We start from the raw sequence: 10,000 nt of genomic DNA, 5'->3' as shown, positions 1-10,000 counted from the left end.
TTTTCCATTTGAAATCGGGGCTCTTTGGGAGAGGGAGAGGAAGGGGCGCCGCAGAGCGGGCGATCGAGGGGGTAAGACGGAGGTGGTGCAGGGGAGACTGGGCTGTTGTGTGTATGTGTGTGTGCGCGCACGGTTGTGTGTGTGTGTGTGTCTCAGTGTCAGTAGGGGGGTGCATCGTGGGGGCTGCACATGCTTTAATGTCCAACAGGGGAGGCAATTTCACTTCCAAAACATCTCTTAATAATGCCACACACACGCACACACACACCTCATCTCCCCTTGTCCCATACCAGCCTGGGGGGTAGCTCTTACCTCCATCAGATCAGAGCAGACATTCCCTCACCACCCACGGGCACCCTACAGACTCTACACACACACACACACACACACACACACACACACACACACACACACACACACACACACACACACACACACACACACACACACACACACACACACCATGTTCAGTGTTGGAAGTGTTACTTTTAATTAGGAACTATCACTGTTCCAGAACATCTCTTTTAAGATAATATTTGTCCGAGGCTCTCGTCTGCGACTATGTATTATCTGACTCACCAAGGTGCACAGGGATGCAAGTATGTTTCTCCGCATAGTATTACAGTATTACCCCTTACAGACACAGTGCATTTTGCCCTGTCAATTCAACACTTGGAGTCAAATTTAAAACTGTTCTAAACTTGAAGTAGAGAGAGAGGATCCGAGACACTCTGAGGTCTGTATTAAAAGTCTTTTATTATTACATGGACACCAGTGATAGCCCACGCGACCTTCCTCAGGACTGATACAGAAGGTCAATCAGCCCTGAAGGAGGTTGCACGCGACCGAAACGCATCTGCTGTCAATGGTGTCCATGTAGTAATGAAAGGGTTTTAATATGGACTTCAGAGTGCCTCGGACCCTCTCTCTCTGCTTCAAGTCTGCAACTTTCGATACCGATGAGCACCTGAAGGTTTTATGCAATTACCCCACAGATGCAACTCATCCCCTCTCTCTTTGCTTAAAACTGTTCTAGTTGGCCCTATTCCCTGTGAATAAACACTACAAAATTTACTGTGAATTTGCTCATACACACACACATGCACGCATGCACACACGCATGCACACACACACACACACACACACACACACACACACACACACACACACACACACACACACACACACACACACACACACACACACACACACACACACACACACACACACACACACACACACACACACACACACACACACACACAGACAGACTCGGCCATACTCAGTATTCTCTTGTGTGTTTGAGGTCTAATCTGTATGTTGTCCATCAACCTTGCTCTTCGCGGCAGTAAAAGTCATGCTGTCACGGCAACAACATCCGTGTCTTTCGCTGCGCTGTGTTGTTCACTCTCTCTCTCCTCCGACTCCTCTGACAGGCCACGAGCAGACTGAGGCAGTGCTCTGGAGACTGCTGCATCTTCTCTTCTCTTCTCTTCTCTTCTCTTCTCTTCTCTTCTCTTCTCTTCTCTTCTCTTCTCTTCTCTTCTCTTCTCTTCTCTTCTCTTCTCTTCTCTTCTCTTCTCTTCTCTTCTCTTCTCTTCCCTCCCCTCTTTTTATCTTCCTCCTCCTCTTTTCTCACCTCCTGTGTTGGTCCAAGCTCAGCGCCTCTGGCAGGAAGTTGCTTAGCAAGCGTCAGGAGCGCACGCCACAATAAGTAACTGGACCCTTCACATCTCTATTACTGCCTCTCTCTCTCTCTCTCTCTCGCCCATCCACCTCCTCTTTTCTCCTTTGCTTCCTTACACACACACACATATAGACATGCTGCACATGTATGTACTGTACTGCACAAACAAAGACATTGCTGATGTGCACATACATGGATACCCATATGTACATGTTGGATATGGCGGACACACACACACACACACACACACACACACACACACACACACACACACACACACACACACACACACACACACACACACACACACACACACACACACACACACACACACACACACACACACACACACACACACACACACACACACACCATCTCTGTTCTCTTAACATCACTTGTTTTCATCATATTCTGTAGCTTCAGTTAGTCCGTCACTCTTGTTTCTCTCTTTTGCTTTCTTTCTTCTTTGTGAAAAAAAAAGCGCCAGAGTTAGCTGATCTGTCAATCAGGCCATGTCGGCCTGTCTGCACGCGCCCATACACCTCCAACAGGCTCACGGCTCAATTATTAACAAGCAGGTAGTGAGGCAAACTGCTGACGGAGACGCAGCAGCTCTCCACGCATACACACACACACACACACACACACACACACACACACACACACACACACACACACACACACACACACACACACACACACACACACACACACACACACACACACACACACACACACACACACACACACCCTACTGCCTTCCCTCGGTGTGTGACAGCTCATTTGAAAGACAATGGTCGTTTCCCTGAACACCCCCCCAACCCCATCCTCCCCTCCACCTCCTCCATATTCTCCCCCCACACCCCAGCTCCCCTCACTTAACTTGTCAAGGCAGTCAAAGCACCTTCGCCGCTCGCCCAAGACGAAAAACGCCACTGCATGACGTCAATTACCGGGCCATTACCGCGGATGGGATATCAGGATTCCCTCTCTCCATGGCGAGGGTGCTGCTGTGCATAGGGACAGGATATGATGATGATGATGATGAGGAGGAGGAGGAGGAAGGAGGAGGAGGAAGAGGAAGGAGCTTGTCCTGTTCTCGTCCAGACAGACGCTCCTTATTGACTCGTCTCACCTGTTTCCTTTCCTTTTCGTCTGGGATTGGCAATTCAAGACACGCAATTTTTTTGTCTTTTATTCGTAGGTTTTCACATACCATATATCTTTTGTTGTTTTTTTTGTGTCATGCTTATTGATTACTCACTAAAATTGTGATTACAGTACAGAAATACAGTAGCAGACCACTTTGTGTTACATCTTTTCTTATTATATAGAAGGCTTAACGGCTTAGTACTTCTTGTTTACTTATTGTATGGTTATAGATTACTGAACGCCTATTTGTATTTTTTGTTGTTTGTTTTTGTTTTATGGTTGTTCATTATGAACTAAAATTCTGTATATACTGCTTCCCTTATTATCTAAACAACTTAATATGTTTTTACTTTTACTTAAAATTCTGTATACAGTATATACAGCGGTATTTGTACCGCACGGTCTAGGCCGTACGTGGTTTGACCGTCAGCCACGGTTGCGCTGAAATGTAAGTGACATTGAAGGCTTGCGGTGAAATTGAGTTGCCATTAGGAACGTTCCCTAACCTCAGCGGTTTATTAGTCAAGTCAAATCCCATTTAGACGGCTGAGGCTGTGGGATTCCGACGTGGAAATGCAATATTCCCTCACAGTAATTTGGGTTCATAAATATGCCAGTTGCAGCGAGTCGACTTGATGCCAATGGCACTGTGTGTTTAACAGTTGGGATTCGTGATCATTTGAATATTCCAATGGCTTGATCTTCCTCCCCAGTGGACCAGCTGTGTCTCCATATATGCTTTTGGGGGAAAAGAAAGAGAAAGAAAGAAAGAAAGAAAGAAAGAAAGAAAGAAAGAAAGAAAGAAAGAAAGAAAGAAAGAAAGAAAGAAAGAAAGAAAGAAAGAAAGAAACAATGAAAGAAAGACAAGATAAAGAAGAAAGAATAAAATCAGTTAGAGCACTAAAAAGAGAAAGAAAGAAAGAAAGAAAGAAAGAAAGAAAGAAAGAAAGAAAGAAAGAAAGAAAGAGAACGAACAAATGAAAGAAAGACCAGTGTGGGAGACGGAGTAAAGAGTAAGAAAATCACTTGAATGTACGAAAGAAGGCAGGGTGCATTAGAAATGTGAATGCAAGTAAGGGGGGTCCCAAATAGTCATGTAAAATCAGCAGATTCCACGGGGCCTTTAGTGATAAACAGTCAAACACGGCGCAATAATTAACCAGACCTGCTTTCCCTCCCCTCCACTCTCCTCTGTCTCCATTAGACTCCCTGTTTCCTCAGGTTTTTGAGGTGGCATGACAGCGGTGACGTTTCCTTTTTTCCTTTTTTTATTTCCCCCTTTACCCCCACTTTCCCCGTCCTCTTTTGAGAAGAGACGACGCAGGCAGATCTGTCAATCTTCTCCGCCTGCCCTGCGACATACACTTCCAGCGTCGCCCCCCACGCATCCTCTCACACGGCTCAATAATTAACCAGCAGGTACTGAATCATACATCTGATGAGAGCCGTGTGTGTGTGTGTGTGTGTGTGTGTGTGTGTGTGTGTGTGTGTGTGTGTGTGTGTGTGTGTGTGTGTGTGTGTGTGTGTGTGTGTGTGTGTGTGTGTGTGTGTGTGTGTGTGTGTGTGTGTGTGGTGTGTGTGTGTGTGTGTGTGTGTGTGTGTGTGTGTGTGTGTGTGTGTGTGTGTGTGTGTGTGTGTGTGTGTGTGTGTGTGTGTGTGTGTGACTGTGAGAGAGTGTGTGTGTGTGTGTGTGTGTGTGTGTGTGTGTGTGTGTGTGTGTGTGTGTGTGTGTGCTTGTGTGGTGTGTGTGTGTGTGTGTGTGTGTGTGTGTGTGTGTGTGTGTGTGTGTGTGTGTGAGAGAGAGATGTGATGGGACGTTTGAGGGGAGCGTGGTATAATGTATGTGCTTGGCTCTGAGCTGTAGAGGTAAGGATAGGTATGTGGGTTGAGAGACAGAGAGAGAGAGAGAGAGAGAGAGAGAGAGAGAGAGAGAGAGAGAGAGAGACAGAGAGAGAGAGAGAGAGAGAGAGAGAGAGATGGTTGATTGTGTGTGTGTGTTTGTGTGTGTGTGTGTGTGTGTGTTTGTGTGTGTGAAATAAAGGAGAGAGAGAGAGAGAGAGAGAGAGAGAGAGAGAGAGAGAGAGAGAGAGAGAGAGAGAGAGAGAGAGAGAAAGAGCCATGGATATGATAATGCTCTTGTTTGAGGGATCCTCCATCGGGCCAGAGGGCCTAACTTGTCAGTGCAACATCAGAGGCCCCTTGGCAGACACAGAGGATCACACACACTCTTCTCTCTCTCTCTCTCTCTCTCTCTCTCTCTCTCTCTCTCTCTCTCTCTCTCTCTCTCTCTCCATCTGACTGACACTCTTTGATTATGTCTGTCTTGCCCTGTCATCCCAGATTGTCTCTTTCACCTTGTCAGTGATCCCCAGCTAAACATTAACAGCACGCCACCCTCGCCTGCCAGGCATGGAGTTAAGTCGAGAGGAGGGGGGCATCAAAACAAAATGTGGAGGGGGGGGGCGCGGTGAGGGGGCAGGGAGGGGCATTTGGGCACCAAAAGGACTCTAAGACGCCTGACAGAATCTTTTTCTTCCCCGTGTTATATGTATTTGTATGATCAGCAGATTCCTGCCTTTCTTTGACATTTCGTTGCTCGGGTGTTTGCGTCTCCTTCGCCAACTGTTTTCTCCTCCGCCTTTTGTTTTTCGTCCCTTCTGTTCCATCTCCCCTTTCCATCTCCAACCAACCCCCACCGCTCGCCTGTGTGTTTATGTGTTTGTCTGCTTGTCTGGCTGTCTGTCTGTCTGTCTATCTTGGGTTAGGGTCTGTTGGTGCATCTCTAGCTTTCTGTCCGCTTTGCTTTGCTTTGGGTGATTAATGGACGCAAAGGACCTTTTTTTATGTTTGAGTGTTTTTTTTTTCCTTCAAACCTTTAACCATTTAGAGAGAGAGAGAGAGAGAGAGAGAGAGAGAGAGAGAGAGAGAGAGAGAGAGAGGAGAGAGAAAGGGAGAGAGAGAGAGACAGACAGACGGAGAGAGAGAGCGAGAGAGAGAGAGAGAGGAGAGAGAGGAGAGAGAGAGAGAGAGACAGACAGACAGATAGCGAGAGAGAGGGAGAGAGAGAGAGAGAGAGAGAGAGAGAGAGAGAGAAGCAGGGTTCTGGCACAGCCAACGGTGTTGGTCTTTAGGGAATAGAATTGAAGTCTGTCCAGGCATCGCACACCGAGTGCAGTTAGGAGAAACGGTGCTGCTTTCAAACAACACTTAACTGCTGCCACTGTCTTTTGAAAGTGTTCAGAAACACTGATACTGCAGAATGTTGTGTCCATGTAAAATTGGCTAAATTACGTACCAATGATATTAACACAGCCGTTTGTGTGAAAGTACCACTTAACCTGGGAATTTACCACAGAGTACCTGACTCTTGCTGTAGTCAGTGACTTTCCTTTTAATGCGCTCCCCATGTACACTACCCTGTGGAGAGTTACAGAAAGTAGAGAACGCCTTTCTTGTGTTCTTTATAGCTTGAGTTCATGAGGTTCAGGAGGTGTTTCCACTATCTAAAAAGTTCTTAGATCAGACAAAAGACCTTTGAGGGGCTTTTTCGTGGCTTTGTGGTTGAGCACACTGAAGTCCATCAGCTTGAATCAGGTGAGAACTGTTACTAAAATCTTTTTTCAGTCCAGTGATCCACAACGTGCTCATGTGTTGTCTGCTATTCTTCATGTTCTTCTTCATGTTCTTCTCTCTGTGTTGTAGTATTCATTGTTCTCTTCATGTTCTTCTGTGTGCTGTATTCATGTTCCTCTTGTAAAAGCTCAGTCAGCGCTACTACTTTACTCATTAGATTATTGTCACCATGTTCTTTTTTTTTACAGATCCTGCTGTGGCAAAGGCCTATGAGCTCATTGGGTCCACAACAGAATGGAAAAGTCCTCTGTGCCTAGTAATTGAGTTTATGAATAACATAATGATGTTTATTGCTGATGACGGCCTTGGAACAAATAGCCACAGTGAAATGTGTCACAGCGCCTTGTTCTCCGTTGGCGCAGTGTGTGGTTATGTGGGTGAGCAAGTCCGATGTAATTTACAGGACTAACCTGCTAATTAAATCCAATTAAATTACCCTCTAATAAGCACTTGTTTTGTCCTCCTCCGGTCCATGCATGCGCTCTGCTCATTTTTCACACCCTCCTCCTCTTCTTGTTTAACTTTTACTGTATGCCTTCTATTCTTTCTTCTACCAGCATTGCTTCCCCTCTATCCTCTGGGCCTCTCTATACCATTATCTCATCTCTCTCTCTCTCTCTCTCTCTCTCTCTCTCTCTCTCTCTCTCTCTCTCTCTCTCTCTCTCTCTCTCTCTCTCTCTCTCTCTCTCTCTCTCTCTCTCTCTCTCTCACTCTCTCCTCCTCTCAATGTATTTTGTCATGGTAATATTTCTTTCTTAATCTCATTTTCTGTATCCTCTTTTCTTTTTCTATCTCTCCACTGCCCTCTTTTTGTGTATGTATCACTCTTCACTCTCTCTTCTCCTTGATTTTATTTTGACACTCATACCACCCCCTCTCCCTCTCCCCCCCCCCCCCCCCCCCCCCCCCCCCCCCTCCCCCCCCCCCCCCCCCCCCCCCCCCCCCCCCCCCCCCCCCCCCCCCCCTCTCTCTCTCTCTCTCTCTCTCTCTCTCTCTCGTGCTCTTTTGAATTATTAACTCCCCAGCTCAAGCGAGTGAATGCTTTGTGCTGAGTGGACAGACGACAGATCCGGTCCTGCAGTGCATGCGTTTAGGAAGTCCGGCCATTCTAGGGGATTACATGGCCTGTCCCTGTCCACCTACCCACCCCCACTCCATCCATCCATCCATCCATCCATCCATCCATCCATCCATCCATCCATCCATCCATCCATCCATCCATCCATCCATCCATCCATCCATCCATCCATCCATCCATCCATCCATTTATCTATCATTCCTTTCCTCTCTCCCTTCACATGTACACATACCGCATGCTGTACCCCCTCTCTCTCTTTCACTTCGTGTGTACTGTATGTGTGTATGAGTGAGCGAGTGCTTTGCTTTTCTGCGCTGTGCTGTGCTTAAACACAGGCCCGTGTTTAGTCACACATGATTTAAAAACACACCCATTAAAATGTCCATCAATTTCAGTCACTCGCAAGTGGCCATTTCTTTTCTCTCTCTCTGCCTCTCTCTCTGCCTGCGTGTGTGCATGGGCATATGAGTGACTGAGTGAGTGCTGTGTGCAGCGTGCCTTTTAAAGATAACATTTAAATAATGACCCATCACATGTTGCATAAGGGAAAAAAGGAAAGGGCCTGATTTATTCTTGATTATGCACTTGGCTGACATCCAGCACTTTTTCATGCCCTGCTTCTCTCTCTCTCTCTCTCTCTCTCTCTCTCTCTCTCTCTCTCTCTCTCTCTCTCTCTCTCTCTCTCTCTCTCTCTCTCTCTCTCTCTCTCTCTCTCTCTCACTCTCTCTCTCTCTCTCTGATCCAGGGCGGCTTTTCCTGTTTTATCAGAGAAGTGGTGTTGCTGTTCTGGGCTTTCTCCACCGGGGGCAGTCATGCAACATGGGGGAGTCTCCAGAGGAACTTCCCATCTCTAGGAAATGGATCGTTGAGAGGAGAATCTAGAGGAGAAGAATGATAGAGGTGGAGAATGATAGAGGAGAATCTCTTGTTGAAATTTCTCATGAAATGTCAGTTCACGTCACTCTCTTGAGTTTCTTTTTCCCATGACACTTAAATTTAACATGACATGCTATAGGCAGAGTGATGCTCCTCCTCTGTCTAGCCATCCATTTTATGATATAAAACTCAAAAAACATCTTCCACTCACTATTGTATACATTGTGTTGTGCTCGTATTGTACTCCCTAATAAGACTGACACTGCAGGGATTATGCAGCAAGCCTTTCTGAGGTGGCACTGGACAAATCAGGGTCTTCCCCTTTGGATATTTTTTATTTGCATATTTTGTTGTGTCACTAAGCATTACATCTCTCATCTGTATATGGAGCATGTGTTAATTTATTCATGTTTGTGTACTTGTTTGGACCTTTTAAAAAAAATGTGATTCATAATAAAACGAATGAATGACGATCAATAAGGAGCGAATGGGTCTGTAGGGACAGGAGCAGGACTGTGCTCTAAACGAGTCCACCCCCCAAGGCCTCAACTGCCCCATTGACACTGGCCCTGGCTCTGGCGACGGCAGGTTTAATGGCAGTCCATGAGACAGAGAGACTGGACCTTCTTCTCGGTCTGGACTGTATGGTGCCTGGCTGGGCCAGACTCCTGTTGTGCACGGGTCCCCTGTGTGTCTTCGAATGCCCCCGGTTTCCCTCCACCACCCCATCTACCCCCTACCGTTATCTCTCCTCAGCTACACATGCACCCCCCTCCACCAACCCTCCTCATCTAAGCCCTTCATATCCCCCCCCAGCTCTCCTCAGCCCCCCTCAGCCCCTAATGCTGAGCGCCCAGGCCTGATCAATGTTTAACCCAGCCGCTCGCTGATCAATGCCTGTGCTGAGTCTGATGCATCAGGAAGGGGATCTGCAGCTGCCACGTAGAGGAAGCCTGGGCTCTGTGCGGGGAGTGACGGAGCACATCCCATTCTGTCATGCATGCACCCACCCCTCTCCTCTCCTCTCCTCTCCTCTCCACTCCTCTTCTTCCCTCCGCTCCTCTCCTCCACCACCTACGCCTCCATATCCCCCTCTTCTCCTCCTCCTCCTCCACCCATGGGCCTTTGAGCACTGACTGATGGGGTGTCCCTCATTCTCAGGCTGGCTCGGGCCTACAGCTGCGTGGGCGTTGGAATGGGCATTGGGCCCACACTGGAAGATGGGGAGATGTATTGGAGAGAGAGAGAGAGAGAGAGAGAGAGAGAGAGAGAGAGAGAGAGAGAGAGAGAGAGAGAGAGAGAGAGAGAGAGAGAGAGAGAGAGAGAGAGAGAGAGAGAGAGAGAGAGAGAGAGAGAGAGAGAGAGAGAGAGAGAGAGAGAGAGAGAGAGAGAGAGAGAGAGAGAGAGAAAGGCAATGAATAAAAAGCAAGTGAGACCGGGATGAACAGAGAGAGAGAGAGAAAGGGAGAGTCCTGACTTTAAAAAAAAGCCTCCTCTCAAAATGTTCAAAAGCAAACATTCTCATGACCTGTGTGGTCTGTCTGTCCATCCTGTGAGGATACTGTTGTTCACAT

The sequence above is a fragment of the Engraulis encrasicolus genome, chromosome 10 (assembly GCF_034702125.1).
Source record: "Engraulis encrasicolus isolate BLACKSEA-1 chromosome 10, IST_EnEncr_1.0, whole genome shotgun sequence".
Classification (NCBI taxonomy): domain Eukaryota; kingdom Metazoa; phylum Chordata; class Actinopteri; order Clupeiformes; family Engraulidae; genus Engraulis; species Engraulis encrasicolus.
This window is presented reverse-complemented; position numbering follows the sequence as displayed.